This window comes from Corapipo altera, unplaced genomic scaffold (assembly GCF_003945725.1).
Source record: "Corapipo altera isolate COAL_440 unplaced genomic scaffold, ASM394572v1 50, whole genome shotgun sequence".
NCBI classification, from domain to species: Eukaryota; Metazoa; Chordata; class Aves; order Passeriformes; family Pipridae; genus Corapipo; species Corapipo altera.
Window position 1 is genome coordinate 6,231,443 of NW_020884889.1, and position 12,679 is coordinate 6,244,121.

Sequence of the window (12,679 nt, forward strand, 5' to 3'; positions counted from 1 at the left end):
GAAAGCCACATGATGATTCCCCCGTCACCTGCTGACCTGAAGGACTGAGTACTAGCCTAGAATGGCACTGTAAGTAATTATATGTTCTTGCAGTTTGCAATGAAGTAATCAGGATTAAGCCTAAAGTCATGATTAAAACTATGCAGCTCACACTGTGGGGTGAAGAGGATGAAAACAATCAGGTATTTGCTAACTGAACAGTTAATGCAGTGGTTTTTACTCTGACTAATCAAAGCTCTTGGGGTTGGCAGTATTTGTCAGATCTTGCCTGAAAGAGATGGAGACTTCTGATCTTTGTGCTTGGGAGGAGAGAAGGAAGGGGGAATATAAGAGTATAAAATATCTTTGGGAACCTCAGACTCTGTGAGGGATGTCCTGTTTGAGTTTCTGGCTTACAGATCCCCACAGAGGCATGATCAATCATTGGTGGATAGTGCTACAAAGGTGAGAAACTTGTTTTACACTGACTCCAGAAGGGCCTGGTCCAAGTGCTGGTCACTGAGACAGTTTAATTGGAACCTGAAGGGAACTGAGAAGTTGTGACCTTCCATCCTTATCATCAAGGTCATGGTCACATGGAGGCAGGAATTGTCACCAAGCAAATCCCTTCCTCTTCCTCCAAGACCTTGAAAAGATGCCTGTGATTGGCTTGATTCTGAACCTTTTGAGCATGAAGTTTGTCTACCCCCAGGGCAAATCTGAATGTGACTCCCTGCTCATCAAATACAGCTATGCCTTTGCTGTGGTGGCATCTGGAGCATCTTTTCCATGGGTGCTCTCAAGCCCTCACACTTCTTTCCTCCCTTGGCTGCCAGAGCAGTGTGTGCCCTCAGCTCTCTGACTCAGCCCTTCTCCCTTGTTTTATGGCTACACCTTGTCTGCTCTCAGCCTCAATAATTCATTATAAAAAATGATCCAGTTTTCAGAAATCACAACGTTCTGTGTCTTCCACTTAATTATTGTTTTATTTTAATAAGCAATTATGTTTTGAAGGCACCTCAGGGCTTCAGGCGTTAACCACTTATCACCTGCTGAGTGATTTAAAACTAGTGAAGCACATCCCATTTGCAGGTTGGAATAAGGTCTGAATCCTATCAGCAGACAAATGAGGTCAGAAATACTCCATGTTTGTAACTTATTGCATATGGTTTCATCTCCTGGTCCTCAGAGAGGGGCTGGTTATGTGCTGGAGGGATGTCTGTTTCCTTGTTGTTCTGATAAGAAGCAAAGGGCTCATTAGGGGCTGTGAAAGGGAGAGGACTATCTGTTGGCTGGTTTGTACAGTTTACTTTGCCAAATGCCTTCCACAAGTCTCTCTTCACTACAGACCACAGAACAAAATCCTAGCTACTAAGTCAACCCACAGCTCAGGTATCCCTCATGTGAGATGAAAATCTACTCCAGCGTGAGTTATAAGGGCAGGAAGTCTGTGAGTCTCAGTCTGGAACTGATATGGAAAATAAATACAGTCTCACAGGCCTGAGATAGTAGGTGCAGTTATTGGTTTCTTCAGGACTTGTTATTCCCTACCACGAGGCAATTTGTTGAGCCTATTCCAAGAGCAGGAAACTCTCTAGCTGTAGCAATTTGCAGGAATAAACTCTGAGCATTCCCATAGATTGGAGGACACTGAGCAGTGGCACCTTGGAAAATAGAGATCTGGGTTATCGGTGTATTTCTCCCGGAGCTTTTATGACCTGATGGTTTCTTTTTTGTCCTCCCACATCTCCTTGACTTACAGGTGGCACAATTGGAAGCTTATTTGAAAACAGAAGCCCATTACATCTTTCTCTATTTTTATGTTTTGTATTAAAAATACAACCCAGCAGCCAGGCCTACCCTGATCTCCTCATCGGAAGGCTGCAGCCCAGCTCATGTGCACTCTGGAGCATTATTACTGACATTATCTACAGTGTTAGTCAGCACATGTGCCATATGCTCCAAGGTGTATGTTCTCCACTTATTGACTGAAGAGGAGCTTTAAACATGTTTAAATGTCAGGGAAGATTTAAAGGTGCTGTGATCCACACTAGCCATTGGGTGCCAAGGGGACCATCTCTGGTGTTGGTATGGTCCACAGCAGAATGCTCCCACACGGTGCACAAGGAGTTCCTGAACTAGGAAATCTCAGGGAAGCAGAGAGACCCATCAGCTACCAGCAGCTCATGTGACAGTGGCTGGGGGCACCTGTGCAGGGCTATAAAATAGGCCCCTGGAGAGGAAGGAGAGATGGGAACGAGGTAAGGTGAAAGTGGTGTCCTTACTGCAAAGAACTATTTCCTTCCCACTTGCTCTCTGATGTATCCTTTGGGGGTCCTTTTCCATGCTGAAGATGCTTATTTAAAACTGTAGTTGCTTTGAGTTCAATAGGAGGGTAGAGATTGTGGTGAATTGTGCTGTTGCCCATAACGTGTTCCTTGAGATGACCAAACCTGTTTCTGCTTTTGTTTCAAAGCTCCAGCCTCTTGGCCCATGTAGGTGATGTCTCCTGTCCACTGTCTTCTCCACACTGCCCATTTTTCCAGACAGAGTGAAATGAGGACAGCAACTTTATTTTTGGAGAAACACAGCCCTTTCTAAGGTACATCCAGCCTGAATTACATGTCAGAGCAGCCCTTGTTATGTTCCTACCTGTGCATCATCAGAATGGGCCCAATAAAAAGCCTCGTTTCTCTTTATTTCCTTGTGATTTTACCTCCCCTGTCCATTTGACCTTCTGTTGTCATCCTCTATTTCTTTCTGGCCCTGTATTTGCTCTGATTTAGAAACTGGTGGCTCCAGCATGAGTGTCTGTGTCAGCGTCTGGAAATCCGGAGCTTGCAGGAGCTCTTCCCACCCTCCTTTCCCATGCAAGGTATGGGCATTACTTGTCCTGTGCCTGCTTCATGAGCTTCCATTCTCAGGTTCCCTGGAGCTGGGCTAGGATGTCTGAGCATTTTTCCACAGTCCTCTTGGTGTTCTTAGCTTGGATTTGGGACACAGCTCAGCAATGTTTGCTTGTCACATCCCCACCAGACTGGAGGACAGCAATGCTAATATTGCAAGAAATTTAGCAGAGCTCAGTGATAGGATTTGACCCAAATCGCAGAGGGGAAAGAGAAGAAGCTCTGTAAAAACTGAAATTCCTCTGGATGATAAATTCTATTAGAAGCAAAGAAATATAAAAGCCAGGTATGAAAGGGGCACATTCTGATTTTTCTCTTGTCTTAGTGTGATTTGAACATAATTTGATGGGGCTCAGCTAAGCAAGCAATGCAGAGACCCGGAGGAATGAGGCTATATTTGCTGAGAAGTCAACATCGTGCCTCCACAGTAGTAGGAGAAGAGGTGTGAATGAGATTGCATAGAGTCAGATCCCTTTCTCCCTGTTGGAAGCTTAAAGAGATTGGAAATGCACTTGAAACCAAATAGACATAGCTGGACTTGCCAACTGTGTAGGCATTTTGATTTATTTTTTTTTTTTACCCCTCCCCAGGGCAGAGCTCAATGAAGACATCAAAGATTCTCTCAGATAGACTTGTGAAGATAGGACTGGGCTCTAAACCAGCAGGCAGACCTGCCATGGGGAGATGATCTGGGGCAAAATGAAGGTAAGAAAACAGTGGACAAACTCAATTAAAGTTGAGAAGTACCAAAAGTTTCTTAGGTAAAGATATCCAGCTGCTCATTACCAGGACTTAGCATATGATCTATCAATATTTATGGACATATCCCTGCTTGATACAGGGTCTACACATTCCCTCCAGTCTAGTTATTTTGTTTCCCTGGAACTAGAAAGCAAAATTTCTTTGAAACAAGACATTTTTCCGACAGCTGAAAAATTCCCTGGCTGCCCAGCATTCAGTGTGAGAGTGAAATACTTTCAATTCAATTGGACAGGCTTTTAGGGCTGAATTGAGGAGAAGCAACCACTGCCCAAGTGTGGAACAATTATATAGATATCAGTTTGTGCCTGAAGAGCCTGAATTTGTACATCTAAGACAGACTGAGCTTAGTCAGCTCAGTGGTGTCAAAAGGTGCATTCCTCAGTTGCACAAGAGCATGATCCACAGGCCATTGAAGGATATGATCCTTTAGAATTGTAAAATACAGATTTTGGAACTGGAGGTGAATCTTCATAAGGTCTTATGATGGTGAATCCATCCTCCTCGCATTTGTCCCATGGAGCCAATACAAATATATTTCCTAGAATATTTCCTCAAATGTTTTCTTTCCTTTTGCTGTTGAAGTGAGGTGATATTTTTCATACATAGTCTGGTTGATGTGCCTGAGGCAATGCTGAAACATAAGTTCTTCAGCTCGTCTGCCTCCTGTGTTTCTATACAAGTCTTGGGCTGGGGGATGAGCAATAACTCAGAAGAGTACCCAAGCCACAGGGGAATGGCTGGAAACATGAGGGACACCTTGAAAGAAGAGCCATTTGAAGGAATATTAATTATCAGGCATCTAGTTCTGGACAATTGAATCCCAACTCCAGATGTTCCCATTCTGACTAAATGCTTTAGCAAAAATGTTTAATTGATTGGTATCTTGTGAGCTCTGTGTGTATGTGATAAAACCCAAGACTGCTGAGCTAGAGGGATTGTCTGTTGATAGCAACACAGTGCACTGAGTGTTTCTTTACCTTTTTAAACTTTGCTTTTTTATCATAAGGAATCCAGGCCAGGTTCAAAATTTATCTTTAATTTATAATCTTTATTGTAGTGTCATAGTGCTGATTAAAGTCACTTAAGGCCCCACTATACATGGATGACTTGAAATAAAGAGACATCTGTGTTTAGTCTGAAAGGCATCTGAGTCTTGTTTAATGAGGGATTGCAGATTTAAGGCCTTCTTGATTTCTATATATCTATAAAACAGGTGCAAAGTTAGAGGGGCAGATGAAAGAAGAAATAGACTATTGGGATAAAATGAAATCAACCTGAGCTTTTACCCCAGGCTGTAATTGTACCAGAGTTGAAGTTCAAATAAGAAATTATTTTTCTCCTTTTTTTTTTTTCTCCTGTTTTTTTTTTCCCTGGCCTTTAAGCTCCAACCAAACTCACAAATGTCAGGCAAGTATAAGGCTGTTCTAGCTGACATCTTGATGGGGGGGGCTAAGCACCACAAAGTAAGGGAAGATGTATAACATGTAAAGTGATACTTTGCAATGAGATTATAAAGTCCCAGAGATTCTACTTGTATTCCTGCAACTGGATGGGAAGAGCTTTTTGTTACAGACCAGATCCAGATTCTAATGAAATCACAGGTGTATTTCCATTTAAGTGGAAACTAAGAGGGCCCTAATGGGTCACAAAGAAGGTTCTCTATGTGATGCTTAGTAGACTGGTTGTGAGTTGATCCAATGTGGTTTCTCACTGGGGCAGACACACCGATTTCAATAGAAACATCCTTGGCTTTTAGGTCCTATTCCTTTTCCATACCAAAAAAACTAAACTGAAAGTAGTAGAGGAAGAAAATTAGTCCCATGCTTCTACAAATGGGAATGCTTTTCCTAAAAGTATGAGAAGTACTTAATGGACAAGTTTTCTGTACAAAAAAAGAAAAAAAAAAAGACATATTTCCAGGCAATACTAGTGTACTGTAATGAGAGAGCAATTTTATGTTTTATTTTTGCCTTTTCTCTCTAGGGTTTCAACCCATGAAATTCTGTTGTGTTAAAAACTGTTATGAAGACCTCAGTGCTGCCCATGACCACCAGAAAAAGACAGATTTAACAAGGGAAAGAGACATGAATTTGATGTGCTGAAATACCCAACTATTTGTTCCCTGGCGTTTGGTTATGCTGAATGCTTTTGTTCCAGCCAGGGTTGCTCATCTGTGAGAAACAAACTGGTGGCACAATCCTCTACACACAACCTTCGTGCTTCTCCATCTGTGGCTTAAGAAGGTTCACAGCTCACTTAATTTGCAGGCATTGGATGTACCAGTCTCTGCCATAACTGATGTGTGTGGAAACAGGTAAGTGAAGGTGAAAAGCCAATTTGAGGGCATTTGTAAGGTAGAGAATTTGTTGTTTTACTATGCAGAAATTTAGGAGTTATTAATTTGTTCTTTTTAAAAATGGTATCTAAATTTAGCTCCTAAAGGGGGTTGTTTTCTAGGGATTAGTGACGGGCTGTGCTGCCAAGGTGTTTAGCCTGATTTTGGAGGAGCCTCCAGCCAGCCTGGATGGAGACTGATATCTTGCAGATTCTTTAGAACACACTGGCAAAAGGACACTTCCTATTAGACTTGGCCTATAAAAGCTATAGATGAACTGTTCCTTTTTACAGACAATACTAATCCTGCCAGCTCAAAGGGAACAGCAACTCTGGAGGAATCCAAGATGCCTTGGCACCCCTACTCAATGACAAACTGGGTATGCTTCCTTCCGAGAGCACTGCTGCAGGGCATCCTGGCAGCAGGATTTATGGGACAGGGGCTATTTATGTATGAAGCAAAAGAAAGGAATGTGGAATTGTTTTCATCTTCATACAGCTACCTGATGCCATTTCAAATACCACTGATCCTCAGCAGAACTTGTAACATTCTAGGCCATGAACTGACTGGCAAGAGCTGTGGACTGTCATGGCTCACATGGGACTAAAATCCAAATACCCAGAATGTCACGGACTCTGATCTGGGCATCAAATCTGAGCTTCTGGCAGGGAGATATCAAATCCTGGGCTGAACCTCTTCTAATTTGTCAGTTCCCAAGCTCAAAACAACAGACGGTTCCTGCAGCTAACAAACTGCTGCTCCAAGAGAAGAGATCAGTGGGAGCAGTTGGGCATTGATGAGCAAAGGCTGAGAGTCTGCCCCACACTGTTTAGAGCTTTGTGATAATAATTAGACCCTAAAAATGTGTCAGTTCTGCGTGAGACAAATCATCAGTGTGGGCCAGGAGCATGTTTGCTTGGGAGTGTGAGTATCTGTGATTTGTGTGAGTTAGCTAATGTAGCTGTGACACTGCATGGTCACGTCCCAGTTTCTAGGCTATAGGAATGGGGTAGGAATAATGAGAGAAGGAAAGACTCTTGCTACCTCCTAATTTCCACTGCCTTCACCACTTCTGAATTTCACAAAACCTTGCCCCACAGACCTGCACCCAGCATTGCTGCTGTAAAGGCAGTGAGTAGCATAAGGGTATTCAAATAACAGCTTCTCTTTCCCATCAGAAAAGTTGTTGGCTTTAAATTACCATTTGAGTCTTTTTAGAGAAGAAAATTGTTATGTCTGTATTACTTTTCTTTCTGCCACTTCTCTTGTCTCAAAGGCCTTCATGCTCTGAGGAGGGAGGAGGCTGCTTCTCCTTGGGAAGAGAAACTGCAGAAGTGACCAGGGTTGATTGCAGAAACAGAGAAAGAAGGAACGGTGACATGAAGTGGATTTGCTGGTCTGAACCATTGAGGTGTTCTGAAGTCATGCTCATCTCCTGCCCATGATCTCCACCTTCTCAGCACTGAATTAACCTTCTGTGTTCAAGAGGGTGAAGAGGAGGATTTGCTGATGTCTCTTGGTCTTTCCAGGATCTATGGCACTGCAGTTTGTTTTCAAGACAACTGTAGTGTTTTACCTTCTGAACTCTTCTTTATTTTTTCCTCTCCAGCCTTCTCAGTGTTGCCTACCTGGAATATCTGCAATCCTTTCAGTTGCTACTCCTTTCTTTTCTTCTATGCTTGGTGAGAGCTGTCTCAGCATCCATTTCCTGTCCCTTTGAGTCCAGTTCCTGACCAGGTGTTTTTGAAAGAACTTGTGCATCACATTTGGAAACCTTCTCTCTTAGGATTTTGTGTAGAAGCTTACTGAAGATCTGGACATGATTCTGCACTCTGCTCCTGTGAACATGACTGTTGCCGTCTGTCCAATGAGTAGAATCATACAGGATCCATGGTTGATGGCTGAGACCAACATTGTTATCCTTGAGCCTGTCTCTTTTGAAGAGGTTGACATGGCTACTAATCTTTATCCCTCTTTTCTAAGCCTTAAACTTCAGGCCAAGCTTTCAAAGGTAAGAGGAGTACAGTTCCTCTTGCACAGTCTCTGATTCACCAATATGACTTCATTGAGAATTTCATCAAAGCCAAAGCAAAATAGATGAAACCTTTCAGGGCAGAGAATAGTTGGGGGACTCCAGCCACAGAGACCCAAGTGCTTTGTCACTGTATTAAATCAAATCCCCAACACAACTAGTTTATAGTAGCATGCAGGCCACAGAGGCTTTGGAGGATGGAGAGCAAGTGAGAAGGGATCTGAGGAGCTATTAATTTTATTTGTGTGCTTTAAGTATGTTTTTCCACCCCTGTAGAGAAAGACAAAATGCACATAACTTATGGAGCCTGAGATTGCTGAATTTCACTTGGACTTGAATGCCAGTCTTGTAACTTTGACTTGGGAACTCATCAAGCCTCATGACACAAGAAAAATGTTGATACTCAGTGCTGGAGAAGTCAACTGCACAAATGAGCCTCCCTCAGAACAACAGCTATAACTTACCTGGCTACTGCCACATCAGTGCCAGAACCACCATTTCCACTGTGAACTGGAGCCCCTGATCCATGGACAGAACCCACTAAGCCAGAGAAGGGAAAATGTGTTTCTGTCTTGGCTGGACTGTAAACATATAATCCCATTCTCTAATGCAAAATTACCACTTCATTTCTTTTATCTGTGAGGAGTGCTGTCTTCTCTTCTGGAATGCCACTCCTTTGGGGGCTATGCTGGTCCCTACTGACCATCAATTTCTAATAATGTTGAGGATTGCATTTCAAGGATGAAACCAAGTAATTCCTCTGTCAGCTCATTGTGAGATGTCTCTGGCTAAAAGCCTGGGAAACAATTTTCTTATGACCTACTCTTTGATGATAGTGGACTGTTTTATGCTGCTGCAGTCTCCCCCACATGCTTGGCTTTGACTTATAAAGCTCAACTGAGAGAGAAAAAAACCCACTGCTGATGTGCATTGCTGCTGCTGGCAAAGGCCAGAGCCCTGCATGGGGCCTCCAAAGAGGGACAAGAATCTATCTGTTGAGATTGAACCTGATTTAATTCTTCTTATAAAGCATCTTGGCAGCTGTCTAGATCTGACAGGTTGATAATAAGACTTTCCCTCAATGCAAAAAGGAAAGCAATTTACATTGGCTTCACACCTCTGGCAAGCAGGAAAGATCCTGCCCTACGCTAGCGTGAATGGGGAGCAGACGTGAGAACGAGAGCAGGCAGCACCAGGGGAAAGGGGGAAGGTTTGCTCCACGCTTGAGCAAGCACAAGGAAATGCCATTTGGAAAACGTCGACGGGTGAGAGAGCTGGGCTTGGAATCAGCATTCTGTCCATGGCAGCAGTTCGGAACAGCTTTCCAGCCAAATCCTGAAGGATCACTCTCTTACAAGGAGCAGCAGCACTACCTGATTTCATGTTGCTCCATTTAGCCCAGCGCTTCTGCTGATACACTGCTCACTCTCCCTCATTACAGCACACGAGCACCAGCACCAAGCTGCACTAAGATTTTTTGGGTTTTGTCATTTCATTGATAGGCAGCTGACAGTTTCCAGGGCAGGACTGTGGCGCTGTGGCAATAATTGCGTGGAGAAGGTCTCTCTGAGAGGTGCAAGGATACAATTACCCAGCCTCTATCTCCCCCAGTACCTGACCAGGCACAGACATTGCCAAGAGCACTGACAAGCGGAGACTTAACTTGTATTATGTTCTGCCCTAAACCTGCGTCACACTAGTCCTGGTTCTAAGGTCCTGGTAAGGTGGGCCCTCAGCAGCTTTCTCCTGCTCTCATTGCCTCCAGAATGAACAACTTGAGGTAGCCTCTCCGTGCTTCATACATGGGCTGTATTGCTCCATACCTCAGTGCAGTGGCATGGGAGGTAATAATTCTAGGATGCACTTCCTAATCCTCAGGTGAAAGCATGCCAAGACAGTGCCATGTCCTTCAGGGAAATGGCATTTAGAAAGTTTTGGTCTTCACAATCCGCCAGCTTTATTGGCCTCTACTCTTCCTGTCAAATTTGAGCTGGGAGGTTGTAGGGAGGAAAGAACTGGATTTACAAAACAAACAAAAGTGGACAGGTAGTGAGAGCATTTACTTTTCTTTTTCCCTGGTCACTAGGATCATGTAGAGGATTTTTTTCTGCTAAAAGGCACTGGCTTGGCCCTGGTGCTCTTTCTTTTGGAGTGCTCTCTGTTACAGAGATGTTTTTCAGAGACCTCATTCTTGAACATTCTCAGCCCAGGGCAGTGCAGGCTGGGGGACTCCTGAGAGATTTGCAATGCCCTGGTGCCTTGGTGGAGGTGGGAAGGAGGACACTTGGGTGCAGAGAGGTAGTGAAGGCTGCTAGGAAGCAGAGCAGAAGAGGACCTTGTGCTGTAGGGACATAATCACCAGAATGTAAGTTTGTTTTCTGACCCCTGATTTAATACGTCTTTAAAGGAAACCCCTGCTAAAATTTGCATTGGTGTATTCCAGCTTTGGACACTGCTGTGCAGCTGTTTCAGGGAAAATGGAGATCCCATCTCAAGGTTGTAACTGATTTAATGTGTTGGCAGGGGTGAGTAGGGCCACAGAGTAAGGACAGTGTCCTGTGGCAGATGGGAAGGTTCAGGTGGTTGCTGAGGAGGTCTGAAATGCAGATCTTTTGATGATGTAGTTGTAGAATATTGCTCAAGAGAAGATACATGACCTGTTTTGGAGGAAGTAGTCTGTAAGAATCAGGAATAAGAGGACTTTTTCTGAATATTAGTTGGAAGAGCAACACAAACAGTTGTTGAGATTGCATCTGTATCCTGGCTGAGCTGTGCTGGAGGGCAGTGTTGTCTGGAGGTCTTAAACACTGCCTGTCATTGTGCCAGGTAAATATGGGACCCTGTGAGAGAGGCTCAGCCCTTACATAAATCTTTACAAATGAGAGATCCTGCCTGAAAGCAAAAGAGAGGAAATTAAGACAAGTGCAAAGCACTCCTCTGGGGCAGGCAAAGCAGAATGCACAAACACAAAACAGGGAATATGCAATGAGGCATCAGGAGAGGACCTGGGTTGTGCTGGTTCACAAGCAGAATATGAATCAACCCTGCGGCTGCAGCAAAATACCTCATTGTATTCAACACTGTATTAACAAGAATGCTCTTTGCCAGACTTGTGAGGCAATGATTACAAAGCTCTTTAGGGCTGGTAGATCTTCAGCCAAGTGTGGGTGTCCAGAACTAATGTGGAACTTTGTCTACACACTATTAAAATATTTGGAGAAAGAGTCCAGGGTGAAAAAAATCAGCAACAAAACAGGTGAATGATAAGAGGTCAGGCAAACAACTCCTGTGGACAAAGACTGAAGACAGTTTATTTATTCATTTTAAGAGAGAAATTATGGAAATGGGATGCAGTCAGTCTTCCTCACAAAAGTAATACTTGTAAAAAAGCTGATGATGAGCTGTTTTCCACGGTACTGGTGTAAGAAAAAGTGTTTGAATTCATAGTGAAGGTGATTTAAGATGTTTATTAGGAAAACCCTTCTAATCCCTAGATGGGTAAAACACAGAAACAAGCTGTCTAGGAAAGATGTGGCATCCCCTTTCTTAGTGAATTTTAGGAATGGGCTAGACAAACAACTATTAAGACAAATAGTTATTTAAGTATATTTGATCCTGTCTCTGATGATCCCATGGAATGCCTTTCTGCCATACATATCTATAATTAAGCCCAATGTAAAAACACAGCCTCTTCCTTGAGGAGTTAAAAACCCATCTATAAATAGATAAAATCTTCATCTTTCAGTGGTAAAACTAGGTTAAACGTGCCTTATGTGACAGCTCTGTTAATATATCATTGTGGAGCAAACATCAGGAGAAAAGGGAACTCTTTAAACCAAAGAACAGCACTGCTGTAACAACACGAGTATAAAACTGGCCAGGCATAAATTAGGCAGGAAATTGAAAGAAAGTTTTGAACTGTCAGAACAGCAATGTTCTGAAACAGCCTTTCATAATGGGAATGCTAGGGGCAAAAATCAGAGCTTGTTTTTAAAATAGAGCTTGCTAAATTAATTCAAAGGATACAGAAAACTACTGCCTGTCATAGCAAAGTGTAGGACTAGGAGATCCCTTTTGTTGCTGGATTTAGGGAGCTGAGAGGAAGAGCAGTATTTTTGTGCCAGTGGGACTGTTTTCTGCTCTTTATTGACATGAATGTGTCTCTTTCACCCCTCTGCTTTTTCATGTGTGAGGCAGTTACTGATATTCCTTTCAAGATCTGGAGGTCATATCTCTGCTTAAAACTACATAATTGCATGAAGGTGAAGGAGGGAATTCCAGGTTCGGGAAGACCTTCTTGAAGGGAACTGTAAATCCTCAGGTGCTGGGTGTTCTCTTGACTTTTCCAAGGGTGCATTTGGTGCTAAATGGAGTACGTGTCCTTTGGGGTTAATGTGAACAGCTGGGAGAACTGCCTCAGGGAAGAGCTGAGCCACTGTAGTCTGCTAAACTGGAGCCCAACCTCATGTCCCAGATGGTCATGACTTAGGTGGGGCAGCTTAGGTGGGGCAAGGCAAGGTGTTTAAGTGAGGCAAAAAACTGCTGCAAAGCAGTGCAGTGTGCCAAACATGGTTAGGAGGACAGCACAGGCTCTGAGCCAGGAGAGGAACTTAATTTCTTTGCTGACAAATGAAACAAAGATGTGATTGGAAGTGCCACACTTTG

The 12,679-nt window shown here is 43.4% G+C and overlaps 1 long non-coding RNA gene across 1 annotated transcript; it reads left to right on the forward strand.

Annotated features, from left to right (window-relative positions):
* The first annotated feature begins 2,526 nt into the window (after nt 1-2,526).
* On the forward strand, nt 2,527-5,698 carry LOC113947571. Its single transcript, XR_003527804.1, has 3 exons — nt 2,527-2,581; nt 3,476-3,590; nt 5,631-5,698. It is a non-coding gene; the product is annotated as an uncharacterized LOC113947571 (long non-coding RNA).
* Nucleotides 5,699-12,679: the final 6,981 nt, after the last annotated feature.